General features: G+C 40.2%; 1 long non-coding RNA gene across 3 annotated transcripts in view; it reads right to left on the bottom strand.

The window, feature by feature from the left end:
* Positions 1–14,742, bottom strand: part of LOC309609597 — a 198,988-nt gene that overhangs the window by 84,508 nt on the left and 99,738 nt on the right. Inside the window, exon 3 of one of the 3 annotated variants that reach the window (XR_014233502.1) lies at positions 401–6,545. The exons of 1 other annotated variant lie outside the window; for it this stretch is intronic. This is a non-coding gene — a long non-coding RNA (uncharacterized lncRNA). Of the gene's footprint in view, positions 1–400; positions 6,546–6,885; positions 8,662–14,742 lie in introns of those variants that run through there. One more of the 3 variants, XR_014233503.1, reaches the window with a different exon arrangement.

Below are 14,742 nucleotides of genomic sequence, written 5' to 3' on the forward strand. Positions count from 1 at the left end.
CACTGGGGAAACTGGACAGCCACATGCAGAAGAATGAAACTAGACTACTATCTTACATCATACACAAAAATTAACTCAAAATGGATTAAAGACTTGACTGTAAGACCTGAAACCATAAAATTCCTAGAAGAACACGCAGGTGGTAATCTCATTGACATTGGTGTTAGTGATAGTTTTGAGGATCTGACTCCAAAGGCGAGGGAAACAAAAGCAAAAATAAACAAACAGGACTTAAACTAAAAACTTCTATACAGTGAAACAAACCATCATCAAAACAAAAAGGCAACCTACTGAATGGGAAAAGATATTTACAAGTCATATATCTGATAAATTGTTAATACCCAAAATATATCAAGAGCTCATACAACTCAACAACAATAAAACACCCCGATTTAAAAATGGGCAGAGGATCTAAATAGATATTTTTCCAAAGAAGACATACAGACGGCCAATAGGCACATGAAAATATGCTCAACATCACTAACTATTAGGGAAATGCAAATCAAAAGAGATATCCCCTGACAATTGTTAGAATGGTTATTACAAAAAGACAAGGAATAACAAATGTTGGGGAGGATGTGGAGAAAAGGGAGCCCTTGTACACTGTTGGTGGGACCATAAATTGGTTTAGTCACTATGGAAAAACAGTATGATGATTCCTCAAAAATTTAAGAATAGAACTACCATATGACCCAGCTATTACACTTCTTAGTATCTATCCAAAGAACACAAAAACACTTAACACTTAATTCAAAAAGATACGTGCACTCCTATGTTCACCGTGGCATATTTATAGTAGCCAAGATATGGAAACAATCTGTGTCCATCGATGGATGAATGGATAAAGATATTCAATGGAATGCTGCTCAGCGATAAAAAAAGAATGAAATCCTGCCATTTGTGACAACATGGATGAACCTTGAAGGTATTATGCTAAGTGAACTAAGTCAGGTGGAGACAGAAAAAAATACCACGTGATTTCACTCATATGTGGAATCTAAAAAACAAAACAAACAATAAATAAAACAAAAACAAACTCATAGATACAGAGAACATATTGGAAGTTACCAGAGGATAAGGGGGTTTGGGGATGGGTTAAATGAGTGAAGGTGATCAACCGTATGAAATTTTTAATTTCAAAATTAAGTTATTTAATTAGTAAAAAAAAAAAAAAAGAAGAAGAACTGAACATATACAGCACATATCTACATATAGGTATAAATCTACATGGCTCCAGGCAGTTATGGAAGTGAAATTCACATCAATCTCCTCCCACAGTATCGATGCATTTAAAGTTCTTACAAGCATGAACCTTTAAAATGTTTGAATCTTCACAAACTAAATTCCATCTTGTAAACCACAAGAATCATAAGCATGCCCCCACCCACCCTTGTATAACAGAATTATTCTATAAGAAAATTCTAGGTCCACTGAGCACCCTGTTAGGAAGGGGCCATCTACAGAGTGGAAATTGCCAAGGATTTAGAATCCAGAGTACTGAGTTCAATTCTAGCCCCACCATTCCCTAAGGGTGTGATCCCAGGCCAGTAATTCGACCTGTGTGAGTCTGTTTCCTCGTCTATAAAATGACGATAATGATAGTATCATCTCACTGAATTATCATGAGGATTAAAGAAGAATACACAGGAAAGTGCTTTGTAAATCTTAAACTCGTTTTGCCAAAAATAGTAACTCATTTCTGTACCAGTTGAAGGCAAAAGATGCTTACCACATGAAACTCGCCTTAAGGGAATAAGTGAAGTGCTCTGGTGGAAGAGGCAGGATTAACACTGGAAGCAATAGCATGCATCAAAAAAGAGAAAGAAAGAAAGAAAAAAAGAAAACCCCAAAGAAACGCAGGTTGAATTATGTAGTTGAGACTCTCAGGACTGCAGGGAGCTTCAGTGAGGGTCAGGGTCTAGGATGATGAATGACTTTCACTAGGCCTTGAGGCATGGTGTTTAGATCAGTGGACGGTGTGGAGAGGGTGTTCTAGGTAAGGAGAAGAGAATGCGGTCTATTTGCAAAATAGCAATGATAGGCTTAATTTATCCAACATGGTTAGGATCTTTTCACCGTAGGGCCAATCATGGTTCTTATCAAGCGGGGAAGGCTTACTTGCTCCTGTAGGTTAACCTAACTTTAAAATTATGCAAAAAGGACTTGGGAAACAGCAAGAACTGATACTTACGGGGTGGCAACAAGGTTTCACTAGTTATCAACCAGGTGCGTGATCTGGCCCTTAGCAGCTATTTTATTAGGTTCCCAGCATCTTGTCATAGATCCTCGTCCATACCTATTTGATGACTGTGAAGGATGACGGTGAGAAATCTCATCTTTGCTTTGTAAACACCCCAGAATTTAAATGTACTGCTTCTAAATCTGACCCACGAATGGACCAGCAAAGGTGTTAAGATATTCTTCTTGAACCAGCACAGCTTACTAGACCTTGAGACAGATATCTTGTCTTAAATTTCTTCTACTTTATTTGCTGTCTGTTGTTTTAAACAATTCTCTTTGATTCTTTGTTTTGATCTACACAAAATGTTAGGTTGAAATAACTACTTGTCGTTCCCACTGGATCCAGCTCGGGAGTAATGTGGACCAAGAATCCATAATACAAGGCCATGTGGCTAAAAAATTTGGAGATTTCAATAACATGAAAACTATTAATGCTGAGATTCCTGTTTAGAGTGAAATATGTTGTCATCACACCCCTTTCATTAAACGATGATGTGATCTTTGTTTCTACATAAGCAGTCACTACTTGGTTGAGGATAAGACAATCTTGAAACTTAAGATAACTGACGCTCAAATAAAATCAATCCTATTGATAGGTTTAGAAACAAAAAAGCCTCACATTTATATTACTGCCTTCTTTTTGCTATGGGAAAGGAGAAGGGATTGTTTTTTGTGGAGGCAAGGCTAGTATCTCAGGGAAATAAGAAAGTAATAACAGATGTAAAGTCAATGTGAGAAATGGCACACACTTCTCCCCCCTTCCTGCTTCCCACTTCAAGTGACATTCCATCTGGAAGACTTTAGACCTTTCCCCAACATTTAGTGACTGGAAATTTTGGTCTGCTTGCCCTCTGGTTGGGGCACTAAGAATTAAGCCTTTCTTAGTAAGTTCCTGTGATTTACTTATATAGTTAAAACTAACCATAATTCACGCACCTCATAGTACATTATACATCAAAATACATCACCTCATTCAAATGTATACTTGAAAAATGATGCTGCCTTCCTCACCTCACTTCTACCACCCACCCAGCTAGTTTCCCTTCCTTCTATCTCATCCAGTCCTTCCAAGCTGAGGCCAGCCTGACCCTACTTTCCAGGACACCCTCAGGTTCTCTTTCATTGGAAAGTATCTCAGCATGTCTTGCTCCCACTCACAGGGCCCAGTGGCAGACTCTGTCCCACCACATTGCTCCCAAACTCACGTTTGCCGTCAATCGTACCTGGGACTTGAGACCATGGCTCCTGGTCGTCCACAACGTCCCCAGCACAACTCATCCCATCCCAATCCTTTAGGCCATCTCACACTCCCCTTCAGGCTATCAAACTGGGACTCTTCCTTTGACTCTGTTCCGAAATGTCCAGCCGGTTGCCGTGCTTACTTCCCTGAGACCTGGGACACGATCCTAAACTCCAAGCTGGTGCCAGAGCCCCCGTGCTGTACTGTGTTCCTGAAGGCCCTCTCAGGAGGACCAGGAGTCTCACCCCAGGGTCTCAGCCCGGCTATAGGGGATGTGAACCAGCAGTGTAGCTTTCCTGCTTGCCTAGGTGTTGTCCCAAGACTCTTGGTTACTCTGCCCCCAACCACAGCCTTTAGAACCTCATCTTGAACTGTGCTTTCTAACTCCTCTCCCTTCCCACCCACCTCACACACCCCCTGGGCTCACAAGCTCCAGGATTAAGATTGAGCCTGGTGTGCCCCTCAGGTACCAATTTCCACCAATGACCATCCTCCCTAACAGATGAGTGTGATGCCAAGCTCTGACACTGTCCCTATCTCCTCTACCTTGCATTGCAACAGGTGTGCCAGCATACCGCATTCAACATTGACCCAACAGAAAGGAACAGTGGCAGCTGTTACAGGCCAGGCATTGGCCTAGTTGATGAAGAGGTGAAAAAGGCAAATCCCAGCATCAAGGGGTCTACAGCCCTCACCCGTCTCTACTAATGCTCATGTTCTGATCTATAACTTGTGAAGCACCTCCCTCACTGGACCACATCCTGTGTGTTATACAGAAAGACTAAAAACAGGGTCCAACCAAATTGGACTTCTAGCCAAGTGTTACCTTAAGAAATATTTTAATTATTCTATAGTTCTTTTGTCATTAAAATTGGAAATATCACATAGGATTGCCTGGGTAATGCAACACAGAAACAAAGGGGAAAGTATGTGTTCAGAGGCTACATGAGAACGGCCATCCTCATAGTTGCAAGTTCACAGATCTGGATCATTGATTCTCAACAGAGGTGGTACCTCCCCCTAGAGGGCATTTTGGAAATCTGTGGAGGTATTTTTTGTTTTCACAATGATTAGGGTATACTTCTAGCAGTTGATGAAGCAGGCATTCTAGAGGTCTCCCAGGGCAGGGGACAGTCTGCTCAATGAAGAAGCTGAGCTTTGTACAGCTTTTAAATATCCCAACAAATAGTCAAATAAGTGAGAAATTTGTTTATAATTATCTCAGCCTGAAACCTAATGCTACTTTATATAATTTTTGAACAGTTTTAATAGACACTGACTTTCCAGCAAAGCAACAGACCATGCAAATCAAAGGAAGAAGGTCCTTTGTTTGGTTTAGAAGGTTAGTAAGTGTTGTTTGTCATTTTGAGAAGTCGTGTCACCAATCACCATGCTGTTCAAGGTCTTCAACAGCCCATACAACAAACCTGTTTCCGTCTACATCTCTGGATGTCACCAAAAATTGCAATAAAAGATATCTGAGATGTATTTTAATGAATTTAACATTCAAACGTTGTATGAGCAGAGACACGCAAAACATAGAGATCAGATTGAGGTCCATTAAAAAGAAGGGCTGGTTTATAATATTTCATATTCAAAAATTTGGAGGCAATATAATAAGAAATCTATGTTGTGAAAATTATGTTTTGGAAGTACTTGCTAATTTGGGCGGGGGATGTTTGCTGTTTTTCAGTCTGACTCTGACCTTGTCCCCAGAGGTGTACCACCACACAACTTCTCAAAAACCTCTTGAACTATAGTTCCCTTTCCCAAACCTTCTATTCCGCATCATCCATCAAAAAATACAGCCTCCAAGGACTTTTAAAATCCTAGAGACTGAATACACGTCTAGTAAGATAGTGTTATTATCCTAATCCATGTCATAAATTGGGAATCATTTTGATATTATTCTTATAAACAGAACCCAGCTCATTTGTAAGAGTATTGGACTTCATTTTCTGCACTTCGACTCTGTATTTCTTCTTGACATTTCCCCTTACTTAAATTAAGATTAGTTTTCTTATTATTATTATAGGTAAACACATATACTGTTATTACTTACCCTAACACTCGGTTTATTCGAGTATCCATTTGTACTATTCCTCCTTAATTTTTCTATATTTCTCGTACAGAATAATAAAAAAATTATTTTATTTTAGAATAATAAAGGGAATTATTATAAAAAGGGAGCACTGACCTCTATAAGGTTGTTTCAACTGCTCTAGAGCCAAAAGACTAACAAGTAGTTTTACCCTTGAAAGAGCTTCCTGCAAGGCAAGAGTGAAATTCAGAAAATTTTATAGCCAGTCTAGTGCAAACACCAACAAACCAAAATGGACCCCAGCTATAAAAGACAACTCTAGCAGAACCAGTGCCCATCAGCTGAATGTCAGCCCTCTCTAAAAGAATCCCAGCTTGTGGTTGTGACCCAATTCCAACATGGCACTATTATGTCCTGTCTCTCCACCTAGGGCAATGGTGCCTGGGTTTGGTTCGATATATTCCTTATGTGTTATCTCATTTGATCCTTTTTTAAAAATCACTATGAAGAGATATTATCTCTACCTTTACAGATGAAGATAGGGAGAAATTAAGAAATCTGTATGAAGTCACAGAGTTAGCAAGTAGCAGAACTGGGATTGTAACATAGATACTTCAACTCCCAATACCCATGCTTCCCCATCCACCATCATCACCATTTCATGTTCACTTGTAAAATTACTACACAATGAACATAGCAGAAAAGCACAGGTGATGGTTGGTTCTGAGCAGTACTTTTCACCAAGACAAGAAACAACAAATGATATAACAATGGGATTAATAACCAGCTGATAACATTTGGACCCTGCTAATGTGGGCCTTATTACAATCCACCAAGCATAAAGAGACATAAAGAGTTTCTTACCATTTCACACATTCATGTGATCTTCTCTTTTATCATCCTCTTGAGTTATGGTAATTAAGAGGAAACAATACGATCGTGCAGGTACTCATTAAATTCATGGTCTGTGAGCTCCTTGAAGATGGGAAATCTTCATCTCAACTCCAGTGCTGAGCACAGTACCTACAGCAAAGTAGGTGTTCAGTTAATGTCTCTTGTTACCACGGACTGATGACATAGCATTCTGCAGCAAACCATAGGAGAGATGTGCGGTTCTCTCGTTTCTGGTCTCTCTTGCCTTGAAATCTCATAGGCTTGTCCTCATAAACTCCTGGCCAACACATTCACTCACACTCCCAAGAGTTGACTCTTTGGGTTGTTTTTTTGTTTGTTTGTTTTTCCCAAATGTTTTCTTTTTTCCTCCCCTTTTGTTTTTTTTTTTTTTTTTTTTTTAAAGCACCAAGAGGGCTCAGTTTTTTCTTTTTTTTTTCTTTTTTTTTTCTTTTTTTTTTTTAAACTAATTGCCTTTTTAAAATTTATTTATTTATTTATTTTTGGCTGTGTTTGGTCTTCGTTTCTGTGCGAGGGCTTTCTCTAGTTGCGGCAAGCGGGGGTCACTCTTCATCGCGGTGCGCGGGTCTCTCACTGTCGCGGCCTCTCTTGTTGCGGAGCACAGGCTCCAGACACGCAGGCTCAGTAGTTGTGGCTCACGGGCTTAGTTGCTCCGCGGCATGTGGGATCTTCCCAGACCGCATGTGGGATCTTCCCAGACCAGGGCTCGAACCCGTGTCCCCTGCATTAGCAGGCAGATTCTCAACCACTGCGCCACCAGGGAAGCCCTCCCCTTTTGTTTTTTCTTTCCTTTTCTTTTTTTCTTTTTGACTCCTCCTTGGGTTTCAGAGAGCACTCAGGTGAAGGATTATTTGGGAGGTAACTGTAAGGATGAATTGGTAGACAGGTCGAGTAGAGAGGCTAAGAGAATAACTGTAAATCCAAGAAGGAAGGAAAAGAGTATGCTCTCTACATGAGATTCCAAGCTCCATAAATTCTGTAGCCCTTCATATGTAGAGAGCATTACTTCTTTTACCAATTTATTGAGAAGCTGGTATGTCCTTGGATAGAAAGGAAAGAGAAATTCATAGCATTGGAGATTTGCTAAAGATTGGTGATAAAGAATTTAAATTTGATTTGAGATGAGAATATAAGCTCCATGAGGGCAAGGACCTGCGTCTTCTTTTAACACTATCTCCCTGTTATCTAGCACATTGCCCGGTACTAATCAACATGTGTTGGTTGAATTAATGAGATCACATAAAAGTATGACAAGCAGTGAAAGTATTTTCATAAAGGTGTCATAGCTAAATATTAGTGTGCCAGGAGGGAGAGGGTCCATACTCAAAAACAGGCTTGACAATGAAGTATGTAGATCATCAGTGTCATCTCTCTACAATTCCTCTCTCCAGAATCACTTCCTTACTAGTCGTACCCTTAATGGTCCTATGCCATTTCAGATGTTTAAAATGTGATTATTCCAGAGATTTTAAAATAATTTAAAGGACAAATGTTTCAACATAGACTGCCACCATTTCTCATTTAATTTCTCAGAAGGGGGGGGGGAAATAACGTATTTTGTAAAGGACAATTTGTTTTAAAAGGAACAATAAGCCCAAACTGGAAAATTTAAATATTGAGTAATAGAAACGAAGGGTTAAATAAAATTATGTCAAAAATATACTAATTTTAGAAATATATAATATTTATTTGGAGTTATACAAGCTATAAATTGCAAACCAAAAAATAGTTGAGCAAAAGTGTCTTTCCAAAGATGACCAATTTTAAAGGGGCAGAGTGTTTCAATTTATCGTGTTGCATTATGCAACTTCTTCAACAGCCCAGGTTTCCCATATACATCAGCTATAATTCTAAGGGAAAAAAAATGTTGATTTTGTGAGTGATTTACAAAGCCTGTTTTGTTTTGTTTTTTAATTTTTGGCTGCATTGGGTCTTTGTTGCTGCGTGCAAGCTTTCTCTAGTTGCGGCGAGCGGGGGCTACTCTTCATTGCGGTGCACGGGGCTTCTCATTGCGGTGACTTCTCTTGTTGTGGAGCACGGGCTCTAGGCACGCGGGCTTCAGTAGTTGTGTCTCGCGGGCTCTAGAACACAGGCTCAGTAGTTGTGGCACACGGGCTTAGTTGCTCAGCAGCATGTGGGATCTTCCCGGACCAGGGCTCGAGCCTGTGTTCCCTGCATTGGCAGGCGGATTCTTAACCACTGTACCACCAGGGAAGTCCCACAAAGCCTGTTTAATAAGGAAAGGTGACTGTATTAGTTTCCTATGGCTGCTGTAACAAATTACCACAAACTCAGTGACCTAAAGTAAGAGAAATTTATTCTCTTTCAGTTCTGGAAGCTGGGAAGCCCAAAATGGTTTTTCTGGGTGGAAACCAAGGTGTCAGCAGGGCTCATGCCCTTTGAAGGCTCTAAGGAAGAATCTGTTTCCTTGCTTTTTCCAGTTTCTGGAATTGCACTCTTTGCTTTCCTTGGCTCATGACCCCTTCCTCCATCTTCAAAGTCAACAGTCTGGACTTTTGTTTCAGTGGTCACATTACCTTTTCCTTCTTCTTTATAATCAAGTCTCCTCCTTATAAGTATACTTGTGATTGTATTTAGAACCCACCAAGATAATCCCGGATAACCTCCCCATCTCAAGAACCTGAACTTAGATCTGCAAAGTCTCTTTTATCATACAAGGTACCTCTCACAGTTTCTAGGAATCAGGACCTGGGTATTTTGGGGGGCCATTATTCAGCCTACCAAAGTGAAAAACATATATTTGAATAGGAGGCTGGTGGTTTAAAGTTCTACTTCCAAACTTGGAATAAGACAGAGGCAATTACTTTCTAAAATATGTAGTGTGCATGAAAGAAACAGATAAATGAAGCAAAAGGCAGCTGTGGTTACTTTCTATGACAACCTTAAGTCATCACCAGCATATATACCTCATCTTGAAAATGGGCACCAGGCATATCTTCCATCATTTCTAACATTGTCAACATAGAAATATTTGCAGCAGGCTTGCAGGTGCTGATTGTAATCACTAATATAATTGAGGCTGTAACCATTTGTTTCTTTTTCTGTTCTCCAAGATTACTATTTGAGTGGGCTCTCACAATCCAGTGTTTATAGTTTCCTCAGTGATGGAGGGGGAGGATGAAAGGATAGATAGGTCCGATTTCTCATCTTCTTCAGCTTGAATATTATATGATGGTTTTATTTCTCACTCTCTCCCATTTTCAAACACTTTTATTAAATATGAGAGTCTGAAGTTAAAACTCTTTGTTTTTCATTTCAGCCCCTGTTATACAAACCAAATTGATGATGGACTCAGTTAACCGAATGGTTGGAAGAAAAGAGATTTTGTGGAATAGTCAGTAATTTCTTGCTGTTTGGAAATTCTGCGTAAGAATGATTAAAAATAAACACTGATGCGTACTCAGTAGAAGTGTCATAGATCCTACCAACGATTCTTGATTCATACTCATGGATGCAGAGATATTCAACTTTTCTCTTTCTAGTTTTATAAGTCCCCAGGGAGAAACTTAAATGGTTATTACTATTTGATGAAAAGTATGATTAGGGCCCTCATTAGCTGAACTCGCCAGCTTAATAATATGCAAAACAGACTGATCTTAGATCAGAAGACCTCTAAGTTCCCTTTAAACTCTAAGTTTTATGATTCTCTCCTTTTGTGTTTGCTGACAAAAGAACAAGAAAAAAAGAAGCAAAGATCAGCACATGTTTCTCCTTCGCGCGTGAAACATTTGCCTTTGTTTTGGCTTGGAATGCCCACTCTTAGAGACAGATACAGCCTCATGTGTCACATTCTTGCCACCATCTCTACACTTTTAGTTGAGATTGTCATTGACAGGGTAACACACCTGGGAACCACACCAGTTCCCAGAACCATAATTTTAAATACCATCCTAGCAGTCTCTAAATTGCAAGGGTTCCTTTGTAAGGTGAGAAACCCTCTCTCCTGGAAGTTTGTTTATTTTGCAGTTAGGAAAGATAAGGGACTCCTTTGTGAACCATTGGCTTGGAATTTAAACGTATAGTATTGCTGACAGAGTGCTGACAATTCATCATAGGGTGTATTTAGCATTTTCTTTCTCTCAGGGTGGTGGGCTGGGGCGGTCCCCTCCCTTCTTCCCGGTCCCTGAGCGGAGGATCCTTGGGCAGCGATGACTCAGCCCATCTCCTGTCAACCGCTGCTGCCATCCAGTCACTGGCTCAGAAGGGTTCCCTCACCACGGGTTTATTTGGAGGGCTCACTTCCAAAACAAAGATTAAAATGCCCTTTCTCTTTAATAGTCTCCCTGAACACTTGCTCGTTAATGTTCAGACACTAATAGCACTGGAAAGAGTCGTTGCTTGTGTCAACTCATCAAGTAGTCTAAACAAGCCTGTTGGAGGCTGGCCAGTTCTGGTCAGTCATTGACCACAGACACGATCTGGAAGGCTGTTACAACTTGTGAAAGTGAGAGGTAGCTTTGCTTCCTGTCTAGCCCACTTCCCAGGGATTGTCCCCAGAAGCACTGGACTTTGAGGCCAGCAGGGGTTTTTGTTCAGTTGTGGCCTTAAGATGTGCTTTATTGTTTAGCACTAAAATTGAGATGTGTGTCAAAGCTGGAAAATTCTGGAAAAGCCAGAAATAAGAGCAATATCTGAAGCGAGGCTTGGCAGCTGGAAGTTTATAATTTAGTCTTGTGGTTAGGAGGTGCTGATAGTTTTTGTCCTACTTGGTTTTGGATGAGTGAGTGGGCGGATCTGCGAGTTCCCTTCTTTGGATGATGGCGGTGCTTTTTCAGAGATATCGCTCCTCTTCTTCAGATTAGCCACATTTATCCCAGCCGCGTGCTTCCTCTCTACAAAAAGAGCTTTGTAATCATTACACATGCCTCAATAAGGTGGATGGAGAAAAATCTTCAAGTATGCCCTTCTGGCAATAGCAAATAAACAAATTCAAAAACTCAAAAGACTAACATTGAAAAAATTTGTACAGAGTTGTGTTTCATTTCTAACTCTGGAGTATTTCTCAGGAGGGGAAAAAAAAGTGGCTGTATCTCTTACATGGCATCCGAGATCCGATCTGGTCTCATTTATTTGAGAACTTTTTATTAATCACTCATTCTGTGCCAGGAACCATGCTAGATGCCAGGGATTCAAAGATGAAACAACATGGTCATTGCCCCCAAGGAGTGTCTATCCTTAAAATAAAGTCATTGCTATGGTGGAAAGATGAAGAAAGTACAAAAGAGAGTAGCTGAAAGAGGCTGGAAAGAGTTGATTAAGGAGATTCTATTTGAACTGAAATGTAAAGGACTATGGGGATTTGTCAGAGGAAAAAAATCAGGAGAACAGAAGGAAGGGGGATGGTTACCCAGGGAATTCAGATCCTCTCCTGCCATCAGAAGGGGGAAGGCTTTGAGGGAGATAGGGCTGCATAGACCAGCAAGGACCAGGCCATTCAGTGCCTTGTAAGTGTAGTTTTCACTCTTACGTGATGGGTAGGTGATTGGAAATTTCCAAACAAAAAAGTGATGTGATCTCATTTGCAGGTGAATAAAAAAATCAATTTGGAAAACTGAATGCATACACAAAGGGATCCACTCTTCACCTATCATCTGGTCACTGAGGCGGTGATCAGGGTACAGAGAAAAGCTACCCCCCCACCCATCTTTTTCATCTCTGTCATGATCCATAATGGATTTAAGGGACTTTCCAAATCTTATTTCAAGCCTTATGCAAGTCTTTGGGAAGTTTGTTGAGGCATCCCAACATTTTATCTCCGTCTAGGTCTCTTTTTTCTCTTTTTGCTTTTTCCCCAGCATCTTACCATGCCTTGCTATTTTTGAGCTCAGTGGTCTTAAGGCTTTTCAAAACATATTCAAATTTGGAGTAAAGCTATGATAATTAAAACAGTGTGACATTGTTACAAGATTGGAAAGACATAGCAATGGAAGACATAGCTGATTCAGAATCAGACTCTAGTATGCATGAAAACTTATATGAGAAATGAATCATCACAAATCAGTATTTCATGAAAAAGTGTTATTGATACAAATAATTAATAAATAATAAAGTTCAATTTCATAAGTAATCAAAAAATGCTAACTAAAACAAAGGTAAGATAAAAGATACCATTAAACAAGAAAAATCAAATGTAATACCCATGAGGTATAGGTGAGAATGGCATTCTCCTATTCAGTAAAAAAAACATAACTTTTCTGGGCTGCCCTAGTGACGCAGTTGATAAGAATCTGCCTGCCAATGCAGGGGACACAGGTTTGAGCCCTGGTCCAGAAAGATCCCACATGCCTCAGGGCAATAAGCCCGTGCACCACAACTACTGATCCTGTGCTCTAGAGCCTGCGAGCCACAACTACTGAAGCCCGCGTGCCTAGAGACGGTGCTCCTCAACTAGAGAAGCCACCGCAATGAGAAGCCCGCGCACCACAACAAAGAGTAGCCCCTGCTCGCCACAACTAGAGAAAGTCTGCGGGCAGCAACGAAGACCCAACACAGCCAAAAATAAATAAAATAAAAATAAAAAGACATAACCTTTCTGAAAAGGCTTGGATGTGTTATAATTTGTTTTAAAAATGTTTATACCCTTGATCTCATGATTTCACTGATCGAAACATATTTTAAGAAAAACAACTGGAGAATTAGACAAAGATTTGTGCACAAAAATGTTCATTGTAGCATTATTTATAATAACACACATTCTAAGAAGAGGTGATTTATAAAGTAATGATACCAGTAGTCATTCTCTTTCACAGAAATGAACATTTATTGAGCTTCTACTACAAGCCAGTGATTAATTTATCTCCTGTAACCTTCCCGTGCTGCAGATTATGAAATCAGGCTCAGAGGGGTTTGGTAATCTGCCCTAGATCACACAGTTTTGGTGCTAACCCAGATCTGGCATCAAAACCTTATTCTTCCCATTATACCTCAGTACTTTTATTTATAAATATGTGTCAGGGGCTTCCCTGGTGGCGCAGTGGTTGAGAATCTGCCTGCCAATGCAGGGGACACGGGTTCGAGCCCTGGTCTGGGAAGATCCCACATGCCGCGGAGCAACTGGGCCCGTGAGCCACAATTACTGAGCCTGCGCGTCTGGAGCCTGTTCTCTGCAACAAGGGAGGCCGCGATAGTGAGAGGCCCGTGCACCGCGATGAAGAGTGGCCCCCACTTGCCGCAACTGGAGAAAGCCCTCGCACAGAAACGAAGACCCAACACAGCCATAAATAAATAAATAAATTTTTTTAAAAAATCAATTGACCATAATTTAAAAATAAATAAATAAATAAATAAATATGTGTCAATTGTTTACTTCAAAAATAACTATAAGGAGCTCCATATCTCTTCCTATTTTTCCAACATTCCAGAAAACAAGGGAGTTCTGCTTTTGGATTCCTGTGGTGTGAGTGGGGGAGCTAGTGCCTACAGCTTGGAGAGTCAATGAATTCATCTGCAATTTAGATCATTCATTTCCCAAGAAAAAATAGTGAGCCATAAGAATGCAATGTTCCTCCTGGGAATCTTCTCTCTCTTACTCTTGGAATAAATCCAGAGGAGACAAGCACTTAAGACACTGAGTACATCCCAGATACGATCTGTAGTAAATATTGGCTAGTCCATCTACACTTTTAGTGTTTAGTTATTTATAAGGCTACCTCTTCTATTAGATACCCAGTTTCTCAGGGTTGAGGAAATACAGCATTGTCAGTGCCTTGAATATAGAGAGAGTACACTGTCTAGTGGCAGAAGCAGAGGACTACAGTTATTTCTCAACAGTCAACAGCTTGACTTCGTTCTTACAGGAGGCACTGGTTGGCTTCATTTTTTGTAGAAATGGAAAGTGGAAGTAAAAACAAACTACCAGCCTCACAGGATCAAAGGTCCATCAGCCTATAGCTGCAAATTGCCAAGAAACACGTTGCAGGAATACCAAGTGTTGATGGTCAACAGAAAGGTCGTAAAATAAATAACACTGGTTTGCCTCCTCCTTATATTTTCTTACTTTGAAGGTGTTTGACACACTTGTTTTAATCCTGTGCAAAGTTCTAGTCTGCTATCTTTAGACTGAACCAGTGGCTAGTTTCAGCTTTGGACCTCTACATAGCAAGAAGCAATAGAAAAGTCCTCCTAGTCACAGAGAAATCTCTCCTTTTCCTCTATATCCACTGCCTCCCTCTTTTCTTTTCCCTCCACGAAGAATAGAATGTGTTTCTATTTCATCAAATCTGAGATAACACTGATTATAAGACTAACCAACATATCAGGTATAATTTAAAAAGAAAAGTACTGCCAG

Source organism: Balaenoptera borealis (genome assembly GCF_965194805.1).
Source record: "Balaenoptera borealis genome assembly, chromosome: 13".
NCBI lineage: Eukaryota > Metazoa > Chordata > Mammalia > Artiodactyla > Balaenopteridae > Balaenoptera > Balaenoptera borealis.